This window comes from Contarinia nasturtii, unplaced genomic scaffold (genome assembly GCF_009176525.2).
Source record: "Contarinia nasturtii isolate CC-2019 unplaced genomic scaffold, AAFC_CNas_1.1 Cnas_scaffold_350, whole genome shotgun sequence".
NCBI lineage: Eukaryota > Metazoa > Arthropoda > Insecta > Diptera > Cecidomyiidae > Contarinia > Contarinia nasturtii.
In genome coordinates this window covers 883,004-910,212 of record NW_022197705.1, presented here as the reverse complement: position 1 = coordinate 910,212, position 27,209 = coordinate 883,004, and the positions used below count along the sequence as shown (strand labels likewise).

The 27,209-nt window shown below is 34.0% G+C and overlaps 1 protein-coding gene across 5 annotated transcripts in view; it reads right to left on the bottom strand.

The window, feature by feature from the left end:
* Positions 1-27,209, bottom strand: part of LOC116337951 (LIM domain transcription factor LMO4) — a 73,425-nt gene that overhangs the window by 23,566 nt on the left and 22,650 nt on the right. For 2 of the 5 annotated variants that reach the window (XM_031762940.1, XM_031762941.1), the window contains 2 exons: positions 9,301-9,423; positions 1,217-1,263 (listed from right to left, as the gene is read on the bottom strand). The exons of 1 other annotated variant lie outside the window; for it this stretch is intronic. The gene's annotated coding sequence lies outside the window, so the exon portion shown is untranslated. The remainder of the gene's footprint in view (positions 1-1,216; positions 1,264-9,300; positions 9,424-27,209) is intronic. 2 more of the 5 variants (XM_031762937.1, XM_031762939.1) reach the window with 1 other exon arrangement.

Here is a 27,209-nt window from a genome sequence, read left to right as displayed (position 1 = left end):
AGCAAAAAATGAATCGACAAACTCTATTGCCACCGTTAGAGATAGATACACACACACACATACTCACGTGGAAAACATTCTTTTTCGCTCATCGATTTGCTCGAACGGGGAAAGCATTATATATTTAGCAAATACATTAAAATCATTCGCATCTAGTGTTTTTGTTGATGTTGTGCTTTTTTGTATCCCTTTTGCACAGTGGTTCCGTTCGTTGATTTTTTTTTATCAGCCATGAACAGCAATTCACATTTGTGAACACAGTCAGACACATACTTTATTGATGCGTGCTGTTTCCGCGCGCGCATTTGCTCACACTCGCGCCCCACTTCCACACCAGATAACATTTCGGAAAAGCATTTTGATTCTGAAAATTCACTCGAACACAATATGATATTTATGTTCTAATTCATTACGGATATGGCAGCGAAGAAAAAAATAATAATAATATTGAATTGCAAGTATATGTATGTGTAATATATGTAATGCTTTTGGACTGAGACTAGAGAACAAGAAGAATACTGTGCTGGCACATATAAAACATTTTTGCAAATCGAATGCCATTTTTTTGCTGCTTTTTTTTCTGCCGAGGAGACGGATAGATGGAATAGTTCATATTCGTAAATACAATTCACAAATTGTATTTTTGCCTATACAGTCGATGGCAAAGTTTTTGTTTCTTCGTGGAATCGCGCGCAATTTTTCCACTATATATCCTCGCAACAGTTTCTCTCCTTCAAGACAGAAGTTTTACTCTTTGTCAGTCTCCTTCTCTCTGTGTCTTTGATTCACTATCGTCCGTGCTCTTTTTACTCTCGCTAACCGAATGTATTATTGCAATTCTTCGGTTGAAGAGTTCAAAAAAAGTGGAGCTCAATAACAGCCCTCGGCTCGCTCTTGTTCACTCAGACCAATTGGATTTTGATCTTTTAAGATAATGTTTTATGTCTTTTTATAAAATTCCATTATGGAAAATCCATGCATAAACTACAATATAATAAAGTCATTTTGAAATCCGAAGATTTTCGAGCAATTGTTTGATGTTCTTTCAGTCATGCAAATAAAGTGACACACTCTCTGGCTTTCATCAAACATATCATAATAATCATCGTAATCCAATTTATATTGAAGGCAACTTAGGATAATAATAATAATACAATGGTCTGGTTTTCAATTTTAAGTCAAAAGGATTCAAAAGTGGGCATTAATTAAAACTTACTCGCAATGTGTGGATAGAAGTGTAGTTAAGTCAGTTAAGAGTGAAAACTGAAACGAGAACAAAAAACAGATAAATTTTATTTAATGAGAAATTACAAGGATGTTATGCGTGCATTAATTGAGAATGTAAGCCGACCAATTATTGATATTCGACGAGTGTTTTGATGAAATTATGCGGGAGAGATAGAGAACAGAAGTGTGCGAAAGAGCTAGATATTACATTGAGCGTGTTTAGTTTATGTTGTATTGATAACTTGGTCAAACTAGCATTGACGCTGTAGGTCGATAAGTGCACTTTATTTCTAATTGAAATTGAAAATGTGAAGCATTAAAGGGGATTTAATGTGCACAATGTGCTCCGTGGTTCCAATCTTCTAAAAACGCATATGTATGTACGCAATATATGTTTGTATATTCGCACATCTAGATGTGGAGAGACTTTACTTTAAACACACCACGAATTCGCCATTCAAAGTGAGTGTGAGTGAGTGAGAGCGCGAGCAAGCAATCAAGCTATGAACGTTTTTGCGTCTCAGTCTCTCGCCTTTACTCTTGTGCTCGTGTTTTGCACGCGTTGCCATGTTATATGTGTAGCACGCAAATGCTCTCTAATATATCGAAAGAGAAGCACTTTTCAAAATGAATAATCTGTAATGCAGCAGTATACGTATAATGAGTTGTATTTTATATTTATAAATGCCCATATACATAATTAGTTGTTGGGGGGTTCATAGTCTTCCCTTCTCTCGTCGCTTCCCTTATTTGTTATCTTTTTTCCAGTTCGCCCACACACACACACATACATACATTTCGGTTGGGTTGTTCGTAACGCGAACAGCGATATACGTCTGTTTTTCATTCAGCATATTCCGGTAAACGGAATGTAGAGTATGCATGGAAAAGCAAGGAGAAGGCAATAGCAAACGGTTTATGCAGAGCTTAACGACGAGTAAAATTACGAAATTGAAATTGGATGGAATACGAGATGAACACACAAGCGGTACAATTGTGTGTGTACATATATATATATTTCTGTGTCTATGTGAGTAACAAGAGAGCCTCTCAGCATTCAGACGGTTCCGACGACAGCGGCGAGATGAGATGAGGCAAAAAAACTTTTAATGAACAGCAAAATTTAATTAAACTTATTAAATTGGTATTTAAGTGCACGAAGTGCACACTTCATTTGGCTTTTTACATGTGTCGTAGAGTCGAGTGGATGTGAGAGTCTAGTACACAATTTTTTTTCTCTTTCACTGTGTTGATGTTGTGTTGTTGTTGTTGTTGCTAATTTTCTTGATTTTCTGTAAAAGGTTTGTTAGCTCGTCATTGTAAATGGCTACAAAATCCAATAAAATACACACAACGCCTGCTCTCTTCCTGTCTCTTCCCATGCAATGCAAAAAGCATACATAAACATGAGAGAACATTGTAAAATGTTATGTACGCGAATCGTGTGCGCCGCATTCAATCCACATCAATTATCGATGGCAGTGCACACAGAAAACGTATAAACATCCCAATTACACTTTGGCAATAAAACAATTTGATAAAAAGCGATTAAAAAAATGAAAACGACAACGACGACAATGAAAAGAGACAGTGCGGAGAAAGAACAACGAAGGAAAGAGGCACACACACAGCAGCAGCAGCAGCAAAAAATGGAACGATATCAAGCGAAAGAGTGGTTACGAAAAACTCAATTCAATTGAAGGAAAAAGCGATATAAAAGAGAAAATTACAAGCGCGCATAAAGCCGCGCTGCTACACTTAATAAGACTCTTTGCGCTAATTATTCATTAACTGAGTAGTACCAAATTAGCGAATTGCTTTATGGTTGTCCGTGTGTACAATGTTGAATGCATTGGTGCCGTACGTTTTATTTCAATGCGGTTTTCCATTCACTCGAGGAATTTCTATCTTCGAATTTTCGAAATGGCATGATTTTTTTCGCCGATTTAATTCATTTTTGTTGCCGTTTTTTTAGTAACGATCCATAAATATTTCCCATCAAATTGTCGACATTTTCGATTAAAAATTCAAAAAAAGAGAGATCGAATAAAATTTGCGATCTATTAATTTAATTGAATGCCAATATGATGGAACAAGCTCGAAAGAGGCAAATAATGAGTGAGAATGCTGATTTTCCATACCACGATAAACCATCAAAATTCATTTTATGTATGTTTGCTTGTTGACGCAATTATAACAAATGGTGGTTTCTGCATTGGCCAGCTGATTTTTTTCATCGTCTTCTTCTTCTTCTTTTGGAGAAAATTCTCGCATTTTCTTAATAAATTCACTCGTTCTCATTTTTCGCCTTCAATGCGCGCTACATAATTTATTGCATACACAAATTATTATTGCTTTACGTCAACTCATCGAGGCGAAATGAAAGAAATTCTCTTGAAAGTGGAAACTATGCGATTGTGTCTATTTCAGCAACCCTATATTCATAATATATAATACATATAACGTATATAATATATGTATGCATCAAATGCAGACACAGCGATACATATACGATTTAATTGAGAGAAAACAATTATAAAGTTATTTCATTAATTCGCTACAAAGGGATTATATTATGAAACATTATTGTGAATTTATGTGATATTAAATGTGCGCACAAACCTATAAACACAATGTTGTACAGTATGTATGAGTAGTGGCAGTAGTTGAAATTAGGGGAAGCCTTTGCTATCTCTTTCTCTTGGTATGGGAAGAGAGAGAGAGAGAAAGAGAGAAAATGGTATTGGAGACTGAAACGGAATGAGACCCGACTTGAATGAGATGGGGTTTTATCATTGTTTTTTGGACGCTTGAGCCAAATTACAATTGTGTATATATCTTGTAATTAATGTCCGAATCGAGCTTGACACTGCTGCGCTTATAGGATGCTCGTGTTCGCGCAAACTACAAAACAATCTGCAAATAACAGCCAACTCCAACTTGATAATGAACATTTCTTGCTAACGCATTCATTTCCGATGGACTGAATATTACGCTTCGTCTTGTTTTTTTTTTCAGCTTCTTCTTCTTGCTGTTCTCATTCTTCTTTTTCGTTTCTCTCACAGCCGCTGGTGTAATGTAATGTGTTACTATTTTATGTTTTGCAATTTTCAAATGCAACATTTCCAAAAAGTTTCGAAAATGTCGTCCATAATTTGGGAGCCGAGACACAAAGGCAATACTAGTTTGAAGTTGTTTTCGTTTATCTTTTTTTCTTCTACGAAGCCGAAGCAAGAAAACAAAATCGAATATATGTGTGTGTGCGTGTGTGTGTGTGTGTGTGTGTGTGTGTGTGTGTGAGTAATTTATGGTTTGAATGTTTATATTTTGATGAAGTTTCTAAGAGTTTAGAAAAGTCAAATATTTAATTGGCACTTTTGCTTTCAGTTGCAACATTTCAAAATGTTTAGAATAGTGTGTATATGGAAAAGGACCACAAGTTTTCCTTTCTATTTTTGAAATTCATTTTCTCGTCGATTTTTCCATTTGTCAAGTGTTCTTTATCTTTCATTCCTTCTCTAATGTTCGTTCTGTATGTGTACATGCAATGCATTGCACATTGCACACATGTATGTGTGTAGAAAAAGTTTTGCGAAGCACCTTATTTTAATTCAAATGTCGTCGTTTAATTAATTTTCAGTCGGTAATAAAGTTGATAATGGACTTTTTCATGGCATTATACTGTAATAATTATTAAATAAGTTTTGCAACAACACACGAAAACATCTTCAAAATCCACGAATGAGAGATGTACGGAGTAAGTCGAACCGCAAATTGCTGGCTTCCACATCAAGTTTCATTTGTGCAAAATACATCATTAAAGTCAGCTGACTTTGTGTATGTGTAATTGTGTATGGATGCACTTAAGTGCACCTTTCCATACAGTACATAAACACATAAAATACAATGTTGGCACGACATTCTTATCACATCGGTTGCCATCGAAATCATTTTAATATGTATGCACACGATTCCGGAATCCATTTCCTATATTTTACAGGAGTGCGTGCTCAATCCCCAAACAGCAATCTCATTAATCTGCGCGGTGGGGAGCAGTGTCTAAAATTTAATGAAATTTGGGTTTTATTTCAAATTTCACCTCAAACCAAAAATTGAAATTAGATATTACCGGTTTTTGTTTCCGAAAAATTGAAACGAAAATGAGAAATAAATACTATGCATATTGGCAACAGAAAAGGACCAAATAAATCATTTTAACGAATTCATGTAATATTGGCGCATTTTTTATTCTCTCCGAAAAACCAACAAATTTCAATCATATTTGAATGTACAAATTGTACATGGAAATATGCGCGTTAAACCACAGCTAGAACCAAATTAGAGACATGCGGAGTGGGGTGGGGGACATTTAGCAAGAGTTGGCCAATTATCGAGTTTGAATTTGGCATATTTCATTTTTCATATATGTATACTCCATTTCAGCGGCCCGTCTCTCATTTCACTTGTCTCGGCTGTTGGATTGTACAGCTCAATATATGAGTCCGCACATAATTTTGCATTAATGATTTTTTGTCAAATTTAGGCGCTGCGCGCAACGCAACAAAACCTCAATCCATATATTTGTATCATCATCAAATACCAAAAGCGAACGTGACGTGTGTACGAGTCATATATAGTCTAGAAAATTTAATTAGTATCAAACCAAACTATTATGAACTCTGGCCACAAAATATCAATTAATCTCTACCAACATACCTAATTTGTGAAATGTGTTAATAATAACATTAATTAATACCGGGAATGGAGTGAGCGAAACGCATCTGTTTTCATTTTTGATTAATGTGATGCGAATGGTAATAATAATAATTGGAAAATTGTCAGAAACCATTGGTAAAATATTTGCCGTAATAATTTGAATTCATATAAAGAGCAACAACATTTTTTTATTGTGTGCCGATTTATTATGTGTATGTGTTTAAATTCAATTCTAAACATATCAAACAGAATTGAAAAACCATAAATTTCGCTTGAAACCAACTCCAATCACATTTATGTGGGGTGAGTGGGTGTACGTTCGCGAACATTTACAAAATGAGAAATTTGCCAACAACATTTTCATACGCACAATATAATAAAATCGGTAATGTACAGCGATGGCTTTTTTTGTTTGGCAAAGAAAAAAAAACGAGCAAACAAACCATCTAAAATTACAAAATGTGAAGTCGAAAATTGCTCGTTATATGCTAAAAAATTTCCAAAATGAAAAGCTATACGTTGAAAAGTTTTGCAAAGTAAAGAATGAGAATGCAGAAAATTCCATCGAAGAAAGCATCGTTTGAATTAAAACAATTTTAAAGAATATAATCAAGTGTAATTTGAGTTTGTTCATATTTTTGTGGTAATGTGAACTGCATGGATTTTTTGTGGCAGCGATAGAGCTAAACAAAGGTATTGCCAATACCATATTGGTGCTGACGAAATTATCGGGTCAGGTGACATGATTGTATCATGCTTAAAACTACCGAATTGTGGTTCATTTGACTAATAGAAAATTGTTTTCGATGTGGTAGTCAATTTTTCAGTATATAATCGGAATTGGAAATTGTTTTCTCATCTCTCTACCGCTCTGTCTCCTTCACAAGAAACGACAAACAACAACAGCAACAGCAGTAAACTGCAACATTCATGCATTTAATGTAAACGATTACAAACAAAGTTCATAACATGGCATTTTCTTAATGCATGTATATGCACTGCTGCTGTTGCTGTTGCTGTTGCTGTTGCAACTACTGTTACTTGTGCTGTTTGCTGTTTAGTGTTGTTTATTTCGATTGTTGTTCGCTTGGGTTGTTCGGTTGGTTGTTGGTTGGTGCAGTTTTCTCATTTTCTGTTGATGGTTTCTATTTCGACTTGGAGAGCAAAACGTGTTGGCGTATGCCATAGGGATTTCCTAATTGAAAATTTGATGAATACATGCAGGCATTGCATACATCGCACACTCTCATGAATATTTGATGCAACGTGAATATACACGAATATCTATGAATTTCGTCTATTGAAAAGCAAAATAAACGAACGAAAACTTTTTATTTCACGGAAAATTGAGAGGCGATGTGCAACCATCGAAACTCAATTCGAATACTGACCGTACGTGTTAGTATATTGAATGTACGGCGTTCAACAGCATCATCCTTAAGTGGAAAGTAAGAGACTGAGAATGATAGGTGAGAGGACAAAGAGAGTGAGGGAGGAAAGACAAACAACGACCCGAAACTGCATGCTGTTTTTAGTGATTCATTTAACCACCAATTTATTTTTTATAAAACTTTAAACCGAAAATTTTCTACCTTTCAGCCATCAAATATTAATAAACACCACTTCGATACATACGTGTAAACATCTTGTGTATATGTTTTTGCAATATGCAAAAAACCACACGACGACATACAGCTCATTCCTCGAGAAAACTACAATATGAATTCGGGTTTGAATTCTATTTTCTGCGTTCAACTTCCATTCGAATTACTCGTTTGCAATCGAAATGCACATTCTCAACATTTGGAATAATTACTTTATTTTTTATCGCAAAAATGTTGGTCAAGTTTTTCGTAGGACTAGAGAAAATGGGTAAACTTGTTTTGATGTTGACACATTTTACAAAAAGGTCTTTCAAGTGTGCATATATTAAAAAATGATCAATTGAGTTGTACTCTTACAGCGATTCCATATACCACTGCAGACAAAATGAGTGCAGAAATCGCTTAAATATGTACAACGAAAATGTAATTGTACAATTTACGCTTGCTTAATCAGTTAATGAACAAAACAGGGACATTATAATTAGACTAAAAACTTGTATTTACAAGATTAAACGGAATTTTGTGGTCTTTCACTCCTGCCATCATACCTTTCGCATTAAAATGTGATTATCAAAAACAAACAGGTTATATTCCAAGCATTTATAATCGTGTTGAAAAATTTGGATTGCATTAAAGAAAGCATTGTGCATCGTTTTCGTAGTACGAAGCTGTCGAATAATTATAATCTCACTGCTTTAAAAAAAATGGAATTCAATCCGATTAATCGCTTATTAAGTACCCATAAAAACGTGATTTTGCGTGTGACATACGAAGAGAAAGAGAAATTGAGAGTGCGGAAAATGAAGCGGTTTTTCATAAAAGTATTAAATTAAAATCATGCTGTAATGAAATAATCAAGGCGTATGTTGAATGGTGCCTGAAAAGAGGTTTATATGCATGCATTCAAAAAGAAACTGAGAACAAAGTATGTGGACTGTTCAACAAAAAGAGGGCTTTATGGGCTGTTATCAATTAACTCAATCGATTTGGGTGCAAATGCATGGAAGTGTTTAAATTAACGCAAATTGAGTGTACGAGCCCATAGATGGATAGATTAGAAGTATTTTGGTTTGGCCGTCTCTCTCTCCGTTCGTTATTTTCATTCGTTTATTCTCCATATGCACTGTTCAAGTAGTGAAACTCTTCACAGAAGTACAGAACATATTACACATACAGACACACACACATTCATGCACATCCATACATATATTGAATTCGAAAAATCATGAAACGACCCATTAAATCGATTTTATGTGCCATTTCCGAAATTAAATTCAATGCAACATATATGTAGACGAAATGAATCATTTTATCATTTTAGTTATGTTTTTCATTAATATAATTACTATGTAGTAATATATTAATCTGCCGGAAAATTTTCATCTATTACATTTTTATTTAATTAATTAAGCAAATGGAATTTAATTTCATCGTAAACAAGCAACCGATGTTTGGATGTTGGTGCGTGTTTACTCTTTTCATTTACAGGCAATGAACGTCGTCGTCGTCCTTTTGCATCAACATGATTTTTGAATTTTCCATAACTGAAAATGCTAGTGCTGTTGTTCGTTGTTGTTGTGTTTTCATATTTTTTGGCTCACATTCGACATAGTATTGTTTTTATTCCTTTTTTGTAGGTTGGTGTGGTATTTTAATATGTATGCTTTGTATAGCTTCAACAAATATAATTGGTGGATAACGAAACATATGCCGAATGTTGTTGGTTTTTTCAAAAAGTGGTGTAAAATTTTACCATGGATAACGGATGAGTGGTTTTCAACCCTTTCAACAAATTAATTCATCATCATTCGTAATTGCACTTCATTTCTCAATAATTGATAACCGGGCAGAAAAAGAGAGACTGAGTGGCACCCACCTGGAAAGAAACAGAAAAAAAACGTCAAAATAACTTCGTACATCAACATTATGTTGCAAACAAAACTAAAACTACTTTATTCATACAATTCTTTTTCTTTCGCTTTTTCGGGGTAATATTTTATGCTTTCTCATGAATAATCAAGCATTTGTTTTCATTTTTTGCATCCATAAAACCGTCGTTTTGAAGCCGCTATTAGAGCAATTAACTCGAAAAATGTATACATTCAAGTACGTCAATAGTTTTTGCATTTAGCGGAGAATCTCCGCCGGAAATGCGCACTTCATTACACGCATCACAGTCAATATTTTAAGTGTGGGTTTTTCGTAGTGGGCTATTTGTTATCCGAAACATCACTAAAAACCAATAACATATATTTCATATATTTACGAGTTCAATAAAAACTCTCTTCGCATTACATTCTTAAATGAGTTTTTGTTTGTATTTAAAAATAAAAACGAGAAGAATAAAACACGATTTTTAATTAAATGAATGGTTGATGCGCACATAAATTCGCATATATACTTTATAAATTGGTTCAATTTATTGATTTCACATAATGAAAATGTAATAACACGTAACTCAAATGGACTGGCATATATCTGTGCATTGGACAGTTATCAATAAGCCGAGATCTCTTCGAGGTAATCAATTATAGTGTGATGTTGTTGTTGTTTCGTGCATTTTGTATTGTGCCGTACTTTTTTTGTTGTTGTTATTCAATTCTGTCAGTTCCTCAGTCTTCAATGGTCGATCTCACGCCATCGTTCGACTCACAGTGAGAGAAAATAAAAACAACGTCCGATTCTTTTTCTCGTTTACGCTCATATACACTCATATTGAACGCAGCGCGGCATGTAATGTGCTCTTTATTTATAGCGCGCGAAAGAATTGAAATTAATTAATTAAATTTTTGTTGCTCGTTCAGAACCTGTTTTCAATTTTATTTAATTAAAAGATTGTATTTTTCATGTGTTTTTTTTTCGCGGTCGGAAACTGTGTGTATTATTTTTTTTGCAATTCTTTACCACGTTCATTCGTTTGTAGTTAGGTTTCAATGAGATTTCTCTCTCACACACACTCTTGCTGGCACTTACTAGTGTGTATGCGCCAGCGCGAGCTTACACGTAAGTGGCTTATGCTCGCAACGTGCTAGCAAATAGAATTGTCAGTTTAAATTGAACAATTATAAATAATTGCCATGTTTCATACATAGTGGGTAAACGCATGAACCGAAGCCACGGCAGTGGATAATGCGGTTTTGATCATTGAGTATATTATAAGTTTGTTAGTAAACATTAGTCTATCTAATTTAATGAATAGCAATCAATTTTTCGAAAATATGCTTATTATTTTCATAAGCGATTTTAAAGGTAAAAAAGTACCGAATGAATGCTGATTAAAATTCAATTATGAAGGATTATGCAATTGATGTGGATGTATAGACCCTAGACTCATAATCGCTATGCATACATATAGGGTGCGCCAAAATAAGAAGTTTACCAAAGTTTTCTTTTTAATCAAAACAAATATCTTTACTCTACAACATTTTACATTTTCATTTGATAGATACAAAATTAATAACAAAACGAATATGTTGGAATACCCTGTATCTGTATTTCGTTGAGAATAAGCGCTTAAACTAGCTATTTATTGAAAGGTGATTGGGTGTAGCATACTGTTTAGATTACATATTAAAATATTTTATTTTGTGTGGGACATTTCGTTTCATAAACAAAACTTGCCAATTCGATCTAAGGATTAATGTCTTCTTAAAATCAATGTTCGTTGATTCAGCCAGTTGAGTGCACAAGAAAGAGAGCACCATTGCTCTACAATGATAAAAAAACAAACAAACAAACAACTTGAAAACGAAAAAGATGCAAAAAGTGAGTGAGTGCACCTCAATGCAAAGTGAGAAAATAAATTTGTGAGTATTAAGAAAGCAAAGCGTTACTTTTTCTCAATATCTCAAAGTCTCCGATTGAGCGCTACATTGAAAAAACTTCGAACACTTTGAAAACGCCCTTTTCTTTTGCCACTGAAATAATAAATTCGTGGCAAATGCCTGAAAGTGACTGAGTAAACACGTTTATACAACGCCCGATGTCCATTTGACGTAAACATTGCATAAATGAACTTAAACCGGCTAGGTACCTGATTCCCTCGTTCATTCTTTTGGTGACTCCAATTTAAAATGAAGGTTTTTTTGAAGTGACGTGCTGGGACATCAAAAAATCATAATATTTTTTTTTTCATTTTTTGTCTGTACGTTGGCTTGCATGCAAATTGATAATTTATCATACATTTGGAATGGTGAGTCATTGGGCCATTTTTCATCCAAAAAATGTTTGAATAATCAGTACAATTTCTCTTTATCTATCATTTCTTTTTCGAACACAAGCGACGAATTAGATTGCGAATAATTTGATGTCTAAATAAATATAAATTTAAAGAAGGAACACATGCATCGCGGCTGTTTTTTTTTTAAAAGATGTATGTGCTGATTTTTGTCGTAAGCCGTCGTCGTTGCCACTTTGCAATCTTTATGGGATCGCACATTATCTCTGCGCTGTGCTTTTTTTGTCATCTTTCAAGCTTAAATTTATTTGCTTCCTTGTTTGCTTTTTAAACGTTAACAGTCGATTTTCGATTAGAATATATCTCAAAGAAATACAAACACAAATCGCAATTCGCACGACACTCCTTCGTTGTAAATCTCTTTCGCTCAGTGTATTTTGAAGTGTTTATTTTTAGATTTCTTTTTTATTCGATTTGATTTTTTGTTTGTTATTTTTGTGTATGTGCCATCAAACTGGCCTTTTAGTAAATTAATTATATTTTCGTTAAAATATACTAAAGTAAAACAGTCCGAATTCTGTCTTGCAGTCATTCAGTTCGACCAAGGATTATATGTGTTAATTCAATAATATTAACCGATAGCGATACATAGCAAAAAGCCTGCACACATACCATGGTATATGTATACTTAGAGAAACATATGAAAAGAGATTAGCAACAACTTTTTTTTAGATTAACAAGCGCTGCGTTGTGTTTGTCAGCCATCACACAGCTGGCAGACACAGAAAAAAAAAACACCAACATAAAAACCCCATATGCTAAAGCATTTGTTATGAAAAAAACACACACACATACTTCTGACACCTGATATTATTAATTTAAAAAGCCATATAATTAAATGGAATGACGTGAGCAGTTTTTGTTTCATCTATGATAGTTTTTTTCACTCCTCATAGTATAGCTCAGTTTTTCGATCTTTTTCCACATGCTTGTTTCAATTTTATGAAGACTTCGTTTACGTGTTAATTTCGTGTGTTTTTTTGAAAAATATATTTATCATTAAATTACGTTCAAAACTCACTTAAATCTTTCTTCTTTGGCTTTTTCTTTCGGTTTTTCACACCTTGCTCAAGAACAGGTCTTTGAGGCGTTTATAATATTTTATAATATTATAGTTGATTTGTTTTTTTTTTTTTTTTTTTTTTGTTATTTTGCATTCTTTTACACATAATGAACTTTTGTGTTCATTGTCTAGTTCAATTAATTATTATAAATTGCTGATACTCTATAGCCAAATCAATCCGCTTTTTGTGCAGTCATTCAAATGAGCAAGCGAGAGAAGGGGAAACTCAACAGCTCATTGAACAAATCTATTGGGGGTAAAATGCAATGAAACAAATAAAAGCACAAAATATTCTACAGTTTCATGTCCATTTGATGATGCCCATGTGTTTTCATAATTGGAGCGTATGATTGAATTAGCCATTTTATGAATAATATTTTATTATTTAAATCTTTGATGTGAACAACTTGTTTTTTTTTTGTTCATTCATGTGCACCTTTTTTACCTAGTCCAATTGACCAATCAACCTAAAAATGCAGAACAGCAAGTAAATAATAATTTGATCAATGTCAATTTGATGGTTTTTTTTTGTTGTTACGTTGTCCCAATCAAACACAATGAAAACAAAAACATTCACCACAGCTCCCTATTGTTTTTCATATATTGTTTCATTACGTTTATTTAACAAAACTACTAATTCATTGTGCATATTTAATTCAATTAGATTTCAAGCAGAAAACAACAACAGTATAGCATAGTCTGCCATTATACGTTCGTCATATGCGATATAATCGAAAGAGAGAGAAAAAAATGGCAATATACAAAAACAGATGCGTGCTGATTCGAGCATTTTATTTAATTGAATTGTTTCTTTTGCGCCATTTTATTTGAATGTTTCGAATACACAAATGATTGAATCTCATGAAAATATTATAGTTGTGAAACTCATTTCCCCCGAGCATCTGGGAGCGCAAAATCAATATACATATATGCAGCGGAACAAACATATAAAAATAAAACATAAATATTCCGGACGTTTTAAGTTGTAGATTTGAAATCAGGCAATTGTTTGAATTAAATAATTTTTTTTGCAATTCTATAGAATTGCACATCAAAACAAATAAATTGGATGTACGCAATTAAAACCGCAGATATTGTCCTTTTTGGTGGCTGCAATCAACTCAACATGACGCACTCAAAAAGGTTCAATCGAAAATGAAACAGAACAAAAAAAAACAAACACAAATGAAATGAAATAACTTCGATCGTTGAAAGAATCGTTTGTTTGGTAAGCAGAAATAATATCAATATTTAAATTAAATTTTTAAAAATGATGCTTAAAGTCATTTAATGTCCAAAAAACTCTCTCACACACAAACACACATGCACAGCAAGTGGTCGTTCGTTGGTCACAATGATGTGGTGGAGGCAGCAAAAAATGCGAACATTAAAATATCATTGAATTGTGGCAACATATCGATTAAAACCACTTTTCATTCGCATGTTGTGTGTTAATCAGTTGCAAATAAATCGGTTTTCAAAGTGGCCAATTCAACACGACGCTACTTTGCCAAAACCATTTTTGACGTCGTTTTGCATGTATGTGAAGAGCGTCTCGTCTCTGTATGCGCGATTTAAATCGCTCAAGAGACCAATAAAAGCTACTTTAATATCCTCGCTTGGCCATTTCATGTGTAAACGCCGCCAGTGTTCTACTGGCGTATTTATTGCTTTTATTAATATTGTTATTATTGTTATTATGGTAGCCGTTCTTTATTATTTTTGAAGCGCTTTTCAACGAAAAATATATCTTCAAGGTCTTAAATCACCCAAAGGCAATACTCAATGTAGTATGTATCAAAGAAAAACAATTATTGCAACATTGACGTAATGAAATGAAAAATCAGTACATAGACTATTAACATTTTGCAGTGTTTTTTTTCTTCTTCTTATTCGTTCGTGCAACTATATGCACTTGTTAGAAAATTACTTCTTCATTATTTTCAAAGTATTTCTCTCTGTGTTTGCATTCTATTATTTTGTTGTGTCTTTTTTAAATTGAAAAATCCCTTTCAGCGTATAACGTGATAGAAGGTGTTTAAAGGTGAGAAAAGGCGGTGAATTGCACCTTATTACATCGTGTGCAAATATATTCAAGCTTTTGCACGCTCATTTCTCTGCCAGATCACTTTTCTATCTTACAAATATCGGAAATTAAGTTTTTGTACACAAATCATCCGAAAAACGAAAATACATACGGTTACATCAAAAGTAGTTGATATAATTTATAAATTATTTCTGTGATGGATGAAAATGAATGCCAAATTATAACGAATACATACGAAAAGGGCGTTGTATTATGGTTTGGCGTCAAACAAAATGAGCTAAAGCCAACTTGGCTTCGATATACTGATTTAGTTTGAAGGTGAGGCAAAAGTTGGTTTCAAAAGGTGAAATGTACATGTGACTCATGTTCTTACCTTTGCTCTTTTTCTTCTTTTCACAAATAAAATCAATAGGTTTTGGCTTGTATAGTTTCTTCATTTAAAACGTGGATAATGTAATGAATTATTTTGATAGCATAAATAAATCCAATAATAACAGCCAATGAAAATTCGCGACGCGTATGATATGTGTGGTGTGCCCTCATGATATGGGTGTTATACACGAAATATCACAGAAATTCCATTTACTTTGAGAATAAAATACCACACACACACACGCGCGCAAGAGTTTAAAAGATATTAAATTGCAATGTGACAAAAGCAAGAAAATTGAGAAACGAGTGTGAGTGATTGAGAAGCAAAGGGTCTCATCAGGGAATGAGTAAGTGTCAACAAAAAGTCAGATTTTCGCATCATTTACTTCTCATCGCACATATTGTCTCGTTACAAGCTTCATATGTATTTAGTTTAAAATGAAAGTGCCTCTCGGTTTAGCAAAAAGCAGTAAAATTACAAATGCTTTATAATATGTGAGCAAAACTTAAAAAGAGTTGGAGTCGGAGGAATGCAAAAATGTTCACTCCCCTTCTCTTGCTTTTTCTCTCTCTTGTTGAAAGGCTAAAAAGTCTAAAGTTGCCATCAACATACAAAGTATAATTTGATAATTCGCTTATTTGAAGTCTATCGTTCCGACTGAGCAGAGGAAGTGCGACGGCTGTGCAGTATGCATGTTACGTGAGTATGTTGAGTGCATTGAAAAACAACATTAATAATACACACAAGTTAACATTATTAGATGTTCATTATCTAACATATCAAAAAACCACTTCAAAAGCGTACGCGCGCGAAAGAGCAAAAATGAAATGAATATAAAAGGAAAGAACAGCAACATATACTTGAAAATGCAGTAAAGACAGAAGTGCCAAAGGCAAAAAACTGTTTAACTAAACGAGCTCCTCATATGGTTTTGAACACAGACGCACATGAATATAAGCCAAGAGCCCGACATCGTAGCGAACACTGATATCTCTCTCTATTCTCTTTATTCGTATCAGTCTCGTTTGCTCCTTTTTTCTTAGACACTCCACTTTTATTCACTCACACAGCCTTCTTGTCATATCGAGAATAAAATCGAGCTGATAACATTAAATCAAGGAAACCAAAACAAAGCAAATCATATTAGAAAGAAAATTGATTAACAATGAGAAAATTCGTTTCAAAATATTTTCGCTAACAAGTAAAAGAAAATCTACAAAATTTGATTAAAATCTGCTGTGATTGTCACTGCGTTAGGGAAAATATAATTAAAAACGATTGATCAAGTGTTACTTTCCACACACTTTGATATGATCATTCAAATATTTTAATAAATAAATTGTTAGTCATTTATAACAAACTCGGTGGTGAATTTTGATATTTCTATTAGACTATTGCTTCTATTCAACAAACTTTTCATTTCGTTTTTTTTTTTTCAAATATCTTTTTTAACTTTTTTTGGAAACCATGCATTAAATTTAAATGTCTGATCACACAATATTATTTTGTTTCAATTCTAGCGGTGTGGTATTCAATGTTTTGCCTTTCAAATAGAGTGTGTGTGAGAGAGCGAGAGAGAGAAATGAATGCTTTGTCGTTGTGTGGGGCCCACCCATTGCAGTAATAAATTGAACGTTTAAATAAATGACCGCCATGTACAAATATATACCCTGAGTCGCTATAAAAGTCTTTGAAAAATATATATATAAAATATGTGTACGTATTTAAATTGCCTTGAGGAATGCACTAAAAATCAAATGTGTTTAGAAAAACATCATGATGTATGATGCCAACAACATCAACTGTACCGTTTAAAAGGAGAGCATAATGCGTCACTGGCAATCTTTGCCATTAGTCGACCGACACACACACACACTCACACACGAAAGATGCAAAATGAAAATTGCTGCAGACAGAAACATAATTTTCCTAACCAACAATTTTCTCTCTTTCTCTTTCTTTGTGTTTATCAAAAACGATCCATCGCCGTCGTCAGCCTCACCATCAACGTTGTCGTCGTTGGCAAAGAGAATGAGTCTATACAATTGCATGAAGTTTTCACAAAGTGAAAATTTTCGAAATTTGTTGGTAATTGGTTTTTAACGAACGATAAACGGTTTATGTGAAGTGTGTTTATTAATTGGCAAAGTACAATATATGGTTGGTGGTATATGGCAACTGAATATAAAAAAAATAGCAATAATAATCGACTTTTGTGGGTTGTGTGAGAGAAAAAGCTTGAAAATTCTCTTCACTTGTGATATGCAAAATGTAATTTTCGAAACTAGAAACTTTAACTTTCATCTTCCTGATGCTAAACGAAATAAACTCATACACATACCCATTCGCTTCAAGTGTTGCAGTACATATAGCGAAGGAAGTTCGATTGACCCGGCAATAGAGTTGAATGATGACCGCTTTTGAACATTTTTTTTCGGAATTTCTAGGAACAGAACAAGTCTGAAAAAGAGAGGGAAAAAACTCGAACTGAGTCTGACAAGACTAACGAAGTAGAAATGGTTGTTTGCTCTCTTTCTTTCTCACTCTTGTTCCCTCGGTACTTGAAGAAGTAAAGACGCACTTTACTCAATCAAGAAGATAAAGTGTGTCATCGAAAAAATGAGCCACAAGTTCAATTCCATCGATTTTGTTGGAAATCGTGATTTGTGGTTGGATATGTGATCATTGTTTATTGTTTGAATTTATCGATTCATTAAATCGCAGGGAAAAAACACCAAGTCAACGAAACGTAGTAAATGCGTTGTCATGTACGGTTTGAATGGGAACGCTTGTGTTTAATAACGGGGACAAAGAGACACAGAGCAAAGGTTTCAATGGAATTTTGATCAAATATGGCACTTTTTCACATCGTCACTCAATTAAAACGGCAAATCGATTGTCGACAACATTTCTTGTTCAAACTTTTATCTATTCATACGTATATATTTTGTTTTGTGGGAACCATGCTTTCATTAATGTGTGTGTGTAATGAAATCGAATTTTGAGGCATTTTATTGAATTAAATTTTAATTGGCGATTTGAAACCAATTCAAGTTATATTGTGCATGCCATTGGAAAACCATTTTCGAAATTGCTTCATAAAACTAAATCGATTTATTACTTTAAGTAATTTTCAATTGGGCCAATTCATGACATTTGTTGTGGCTGGAAAATATCAGGTTTCTATGAAAAGCATAATACAATACAAGGCATTCACTTTGGTTTTATGTGTAGAAAACTTTCGAAAGTTTTTTTTTTTCATTGCGTAACCATAATTGCAATAAAATCAATTAAGTCAGAGTTGAAGTGTTAACGTTAATAACTTTAATTGGGCAACCTTAAACATTATTTATATGTTCAATTAAATTGAAAAAATTTGCCAATATTCTCAAGACAAGTCTTGAAATTAAAATGTCTTCTTGAAGACGCGTTGAGTTAATTTACTGATGCAATGTGACCAGATCAATTTAAATGGAGACAGAGACACGGAGTTTACACAAATCCATCCAGTTCCATCAATCCATTTCGAAGCCTTGCAGTAAAACAGGTGTTAATCGAGACACAACGTGTTCTTCAGCCATTGGCTTGGTGTGCTCAGTGTTCACCTTTAATTATACGAACATGGTTCAGACTTTTGCATAATTCAAATCTGCTGGTATACGTCTGTTGTTTGCATAAATAATTTTATTGTTTTGTTATTTTTTTTTCATCTTCGTTCGTATAATTTGTTCGAAGTGAGTGAATGTGGTTCAGAAATATGGCAACGCAACCACACATTGATAGCCAAAGGATTTTCATCGCTGTAAAAAAATTGCACTGTAAATGTGTGTATGTGCCGATGCAAAGATACGACTGATATTCGTTGTCAGATATATGCAAAAGAGTGAGCGCACGCCGAAGCTCGTCTTCACGTTTGAATTGCGCGTTGTAATGATGGTGGCGGTGATGTCACAGAGAGCAAATCATGTATCGAGTATTTTGCGCCAAGAAGACCTTTTGAAAGAATGCTGACTAAGCATAATTATAGCTTTGGGGGGAAAAGGTAAAATAATGTAGTTAAAAGTCGTGAGCATTTAACCGAAGTCTGAAAATGAGCGCGCGCTTGTATATACAAACATAAAACCCAAAACGATTCAAAATCGAAATAAAAAACAATCTCTCGTGCGCAGTGTTCTGTGTCGCGATTAGAAAAAAAAACGAATACAAAAGCAGTTTTTTCGGTTTGAAATGTTTAAACTGATAATGATCTGATCACGCAGACGAGAAGAAAATAGGAGTAATCATTTTAAATGTTCGAAACTTGAATCTATACGTAGCTAATGCCCTTTGGATTTATGCATACACAGTATCAAGTGTGAATTTTTAATTAATTTAAATACAAACATAAGTAGAATATCGTTTGAATAAATTCTTATCGGTATTCAATCATTTTGTCACTTTAGCATCATTGTGATGCAATTACCATTGTAAAAATGGGCATTGCTGCAGAAACAACAACTCAATAGATTGCCGAAGCTATCGTCGATCGTACGATGCACGTTTGTCTGAAATCCAATGGAAAAACTAAGCAAGTTAAGTTAGTCGCTCTCACACAAACTTGAAGTACCGAGATTTATAGAGGCAGTTGTAATTGCACATAAAACCTCATTGTTACAATGTTAATGAAGTCGAATTCACGAAGGAGCAATTACGGCCAAAACCACGAATATAATATGGTTGACCGAAAAAGAAAATTATAGTATTATTGTGGTATTCCGTGTGTGTATATAGTTTCGGTGTCGGTATGTATGTGTGTCTGAAACACCAATATAAACTACCTCAACTTTGACGGCCGCAGGTTTCGATGCTTCTTAATGCGTTTTTAATTATAAGAATTTCGTGTATGATTTTGCCTTCAATTTTTTTTTTCGTTATTTTCATTTTTTTCTAAATTATTTTCTATTTGTGTTTCGTGTATTCGACGAAGAGAATATTTTAAATGAAACTAATAATTTCGGAAAACTTCAAGTTTCGATGCCTCGGGTAATGCTGTTTGAATCAAATAGAAAAAAAAAGTATGCGTTTTGCAACTAATACGGACGAAAACGAATGGAACGAAAAAAAGCAGAATGAGAGAGAGAGCAAGAGAGAGAGAGAAAGAGAGAGAGTAAATACAATCTTTTGAATTGGCAAGGAAATTTGAATCGAAACTTGAGCAATCGAGCAATATGTATTGTTTAGAGTGGTATACTCTTGAACTAAGCATTCAGCAGCAGCATATCACAAAATCAATCAGACGAAATAATTCAATTTACGAATGAGATGTCGAACATTGTTATTTCTAATAATGCCAATGGAATCGTTGTTATTTCTACTTCACATCGAATAAAAATCTATTTTTCTTCTCTCATTTTCTCCCTCTCTGTGATTATGTGTGCTTGAATTTGGGCCAATGCTTTCGGTTCGGAAACTGACCGAACGCTCTGTTTCCATTAAATGTCTTGTTATATGTTGACCATGTGAAGTTTTCGAGATTGTCGGTATGGTATGGCATGGCATGGCAGAGATTGAATGAGAGAAAGAGAGTGAGTGTTGAGAGTGCATTTATTGCATAAACTACATTGTAATCGAATTGAAGAAGGTGTACATTTAACAGGCTTGTTGATATTTTTATTATATTCTTGCAAATGCATATTATGCTGATCGTTAGTCATGTGCATTTCGTTTTGGTTGTTGTTGTTGTAGTTCATATCAGATTTTTTTTTGCCAGCCAACGAGAAATTCGAAGAATAAGCGAGTAGATATATCATGTATGATAAAGAAGAAATACTACAACCATTTTTGAAACGGATTGAATGCCAAGCCGAAAAGTTGAAAAATCAACGACGAAACCGATATATCCGAAGAACGATTCCATCGTATTGAAGAGTATCGGAGAACATATCGAAAAGAGACAAAGAGAACGAATGAATAAAAAAAATACCAAACAGACACAGGAATACACAATGAAACCGGTTGCTCGCTTCGATGCATAATATAATATTCAGTTTTAAACACGGAGTTTTTTCCCTTCTTCTCCTTCTCTCTCTCTCTCTCGTTCACTCCGTTCACAGCCATTATTGTGCCAATATGTGTATTTATCCACAATCTATACTGCTTGTCGACTCTTCTTCTTTTCCCTTTTCGTCTTCATTTTTTGTGTACTTTTTTTTTCTTTCATCGTCTTTTGATGTGTCGTTTTCTCTTTCATGCCAATCGAATTTATTGTGACACCGATATCTACCTAAAAGTGTGTTTAAAACGACATTTATGTACAGGAATGTGTTTTAAATGTGTTCCAAACTGAATTCGAATGTGAGTGTCTGAGTGTGTGTGTGTGTGTGATGTGGATGTGTGCCGATATTACTCTCATGGCATAGTCGATTTTGAATTCATTTTTTCCGTCTTTTTTGTGAACACGACTATCCTTTTCAGCACTGTGGTGTTTGATTTTGTGCCATTCACAGAGCACAGAAAGAGAGGCAGATGAACAATGGTCTTCAGTTGTGTTCGGTTTGGATGTCTCGTTCTCTCTATGTATATGCGCTTTTATTCGCCTCCATAAAACACATATTACCTGTGGATCGGTCGTGCTCTTGCTCTATTCAAGAATATATCGCCCGTTTCCAAACAATAACGAGAATTTTATAGGAATGACAACGATATTTTTCTCAGCAATAAAAAGCAAACTGAAAAAAGGTATACACAACAGAGAGAGAGAGAAAAAAAAACAACCGCATACACGGGAAATAGTTTGAATTGGAATATTGTTTGACGCAAATTGTTGTCGCTGTGTGAACAATAATTCACTTAATCTATTTCATTACAATTTCTTGATACGTTTCGCTGATAAATCGCACAAATAAAGTACTAATGTGCGAAAAAAAATAAGTGAAGAGAGAGCTATGATGGGCATATGTATAAGTGAGATAGAGATACAGAGCATAGAGTCGTGAATATTGTGTTCGATCATATGTTTTTGCATTTAAGCGGTAGTATTCATTGCACGGGGAATGATAAAATTATTGCTTTCATTGTTGTGAATCACCGACCAATACTGATTAACTTTGCTTGGTCTGTATGTTGTTCAATCCGTCTCCGCTGTTCTCTTTTTTGTTTTCCCGTGTGTATGCCAAAAACAATGTTGGCGAATAAAAGATTTATAAAGCCGTTTTATGCCGTCGCATTCAGCCGGCCCGCCTCATTCACATGGTAATATACTATACATGTTTGATTTGATAATCCGGTAAAAATACATAGATCCTCGACGCATTGCATACAACATACAACCATACACACATTTGCTCACATGTATAAGCCAAATGGGTGCTATCACAAATGTGATAAGATAATTACAATGTGTAGTACACGATAGTGTGTGATGGAATTGCAAAAAAAGGAGAAAAAGCGTTGTGCTGCAAAAAAAGCCACATAAATTTACATTAAAAACTTCTCCATAGGCTATGATTTATTTAATCGATAAAATTGCACTCTTTAATAGACTTGAAAATTTATGGCTGATCGTCGCTTCCAATTCACAAACTGTAATTTTCAAAATGCGGCCATTTCTTCTTATCCCATATTTTCGGGGCCGACAGCGTATTCGGAAACAGAATGGAAAAGAAGAGGCAAAAATGGTATAACCATAGTCATAGAGATAATCTTAATCCCAATCGAAATGAAAACAGTCGTTTGCAATTGAGAATGAGATCATATCCAAGTGTATGTTTAGTGCTTAGATTTCTTTTATTTTATTTTGTGATATTTAGATTGCAATTACTGCCAATGCTCTAAACTTCCTTTTTATCGTCGGTGATGTTCAATAGAAGTTCGGAATGATTCTTTTCAACAGAGAAAATATATATATATATCTATATCTTCGATGGGAAAGAAATGCCCTTGAATTTTGTGTATTTTTCTACAAGGCACACAAAAATTCATCTATGTTCCATAGAATTTATGTGGTAAATATACATGCAAGTCGAAAAACCGAAAAGCAGAACGGACACAAAGTGCATTGAACCAAAAATGACGCATATTTTCTACTGACCGATACGTAAATATAAAGTCTATATGCAATGTGTACCGACAATATACACATACCATATTCGTCGAAGACATTGTAGCACTCGATGAGTCTGCCACACTAGGCTTAGTTTAACGACTTTGGCAGCAACAACAGCGCACACCCGTAAAACTGAGAACGACAACACAGAGAGAGCGAGAACCTTTTATGAGGAATTTTGCGAATTAGCAGGAAATATTGCGTTGAATTTGAAATTAGTCATATAGTACGGCCGCACACAAGCACACGTGCATGCTGTACATTGACTCTTGTAATACACTAAAATTGCATCGAAACATCTCGTGGAGCCACGAAAAACATGAAATTCGTCATGTGATTAGCGTCAAACAGAAAATGGCTCTTAATAATAATTTTCAACAGTTCGTCGTCATGTTAAACAACGAAAATTCATCTACAAAATGTGATTCAATTCGACTTAGCTACGGATGATTATCTCACTCTGTCATTTTGCATGAACGATGACAGTTGCTGATAATAACGTCTCTACATTTTTATTTTTTTTTTTGAAATATAGTATAATCTCAGTTAATTACGTTAACGTTCATTTCACCCAAAGCTTTGGCCCAACGATGATGTCTTGCTTTTAGTCAAGCTCGATTTTTGTGGTAATTGAAAATAAAAAACTGAGCAAAAATTCGTAAAAATGGCACGAATTTCAAGGGAATGAGAAAGAAACAATAAAATAAATGACTTTTAATTTGGGTTTGAAGTTTAAGTGGAAGAACGATAAAACCCAAAAATTGTTCGTCAGGCGAGACTAGCGGTAATTTATATTATATATACTCTGTATGTGTACTGTTGAGCTGGCTGCGTGCAAAACTGATCACAACCAAAGTAATCAAAATAATGAATATTGTTTTGTTTTCCTTTGAAGCGAATGGGGGGAGAATATACCCAACACAAATCACATCAAAACACTGTAAAAGTTATATAAACGAGAATGAATTCTAAAAGTTGGAGCCGAAGGAGAAGATAAAAAACAATGCCGACCAATTATCGCACTCGTACACACACATACACTCTTTTGCAATGGCTAAAAAATCAAATGGAACAAACCAATGAACAAAACAAAATTAAATTGATTCTTTTTTTTTACTAAACAGTATTTGTGTCGAGCTCATACTTACACTATGAACCAGTTTAATTCGATAAAACAGTGGTATTAAGTCGATTTGTATGATGCGAATAGGTTTAATTACGTTACTTGCACGATTTCCTCATTCTTTCGACACAAATAATGATTACTTATTCACATAAAATCATAATGCAACGGATGGAGTGTATATTCCTTCCATTTCGCAGTGTATGTGTTTGTGTGTGTCAGTGTACTTATTTTCTCCATTTCATGCCATATTGGTCGGTCGATATAGTCAATTCAATTCATTTTGTTGGTGGTATATTATATAGGATTTCTATATTTTTTTAATTTGTAAATAGTTGAATCGCACTATCGGTTCCGACTAGACTCGTTTAACTCTAACGGGTCAGGATATAAATTGTAAGCGTTTACCCCGCGTGAGAAAAAGCAAATATACTATATAGCACGGTATATATAAAATGCATTTACAATATTGTACAATGTACACACGAAAATGCTCGCGCCCAAAACATTCGAAACAAGTTTAATTGCTTAAAAATTGATTTAAAATCAATTTTAAACGCTGCCCCGTTCCAAATCCAACCGCACAGTGCTCATGAGCATGCCAGATATTTCATTCTCTTGTCCTCTCTTTTTAATGGTCTTTTGTTTTGTTTAGCGCGCGCAAATACACATGCATACACTACTACAGTGCACGTCATCATTGCTACCGGTTTTGTACTCAAGCCATATAATTATTTTAAATTGAATTTCATCAGTTCGATTTTAAATTAAATTAAGTAAAACAAATTAATTTTCAAGAATGACTTTTTTCGTACAATTCCAATTATATTCTCACTCTATCTCTGTGTTCATTTTGTGGATGATATTCGGTTTTTTTGTTTGCGTTAAATCGTATTGGATTCAAATCGGATGTGCTTAAATGAATCGACAAATTACGCACGTTTTCGTTGAACATGTTATTTTTTTGTTGTTGTTGTTGCCTTCAACCAAAACAATTAACAGTCATGTTAACGTGCATAATTTGAATGTTGGGAGAGAGCAATTGCATGCATCAGCATCCGAATTGCAAAAACAACGGTTTCTGTGAAATATATTTTAATGGAAGACGCATGGCAAATCGGAATTTTCAGTAGAAATCTCGAATCGATTCGGAAAAGCCAATTATCGACTTTGCACTTAAGTCATCAGAAACATTAAAATATGTAATGAAATCTGAATTGTGACGATGGACAAAAATTTAAATGACATTTTGTATCAAAAAGTATATTCAAAAAGGAGCTAATTAATTTTATTGTTGATTTGAATACAAATCACATATATGTTACATAATGAAAGTCTAATTTAATGATGTAAGCCGCATTCAATTCAATCATTAAATGAAAAGTTCTGTCACGAAATGAAAATCGAATTGAAATGAGATTGGAGATTCCAATTAAATCACACTCATACTACAACCGAATAATTAACATAATCACAGGTAAATATCCGGTCGAAGCACAGGGATAGTCGGTACGAAGTCCCATGACAGAGCACAAAGCACACTTAACAAATACAAAATATATACACACACGGTGTGTGTATTGTTGTGCTATATGACATGGAATGAGTTATGTGGCAATGATTTTATGTCGAAGAAGCACGCCATTTACAAACCGAGTCTTATTAATGAACACGACAAAAAGTAAAAAGGAGTTATTAATCGATAAAATTCGAGTTTATTTCTCTCCCACAATCCGTATCGCTTAAATATTTAATGAATTTATTTAACATGCACAACCAAATGTTCAGGTGGTGGGAAGGGGATACAGCGAAATGATAGGGTACAAAATACCGTAATCCGTTCGATTCATGGGAACGGGTTCTCTGCGTTCATTCTATAATAATAGAAAAATGTTGCAATTTTGCTGAAAACAAGTTTACACCAATATATTCTGGTAATTCATTTTCTGGCTATTTGGTGATTTTGAGCCATATGGTTCAGAACAACAAAGAATTTACCATTCGTTTAAATTTTCCGCTATCGCTATGAATGGGCGGCAACATGTTTGATCAATAAAATATATCAATTAAAGACACTGCAAATTATTTTGAAATGATGGAATTAAAAAAATTATTAAATCATTTTCTTCCTAAAGTGTTCACAGTACTGGCGACTTTATGTCATCCGTTAACAAATGTTGATCTCTGTGGTTATAAATTTTCCAATATGAACAAATTGAAATGAAAATATCTCATTCGACGTTCTACACACACACATGTATATCGTACTTTTGCTGAGGCGCTTTAAATATTTGATTCGAAGTTGTACAATGTCGTTGTTGGCAATGGCTTTCGGAAAGGGTAAATAAATTATAAACTGAATACAAGTCGTAAACATGTGATCCCTATATTTAACAAACAGCCACCACTTAAATTTACCTTAATTATTTAACTTTTGCAGTGGATTGGAATTATTGTGTGTGTGTATTTTGTGTTGGTAAAACTTGAAGCTGCTTCCTACTATTGCTTCAGCTGCTTCTTCGTTGATTTCTCAAGGGACGAGTTTTGAAAAACTTTTATCTATTTTATATCCAGTGCACTTGAAACCCGCTTCTGTGAACAGTTTATGCTTGTTTTTCTCATGCCCGCCCTCAAGTCAACCATGCAAATCTTCATCACAATAAATGCAATCGAGTCTCCCTTTCTTCTGCTCTCTCTCTCTCTCTCTCTCTCTCTCTCTCTCTCTCTCTCTCTCTC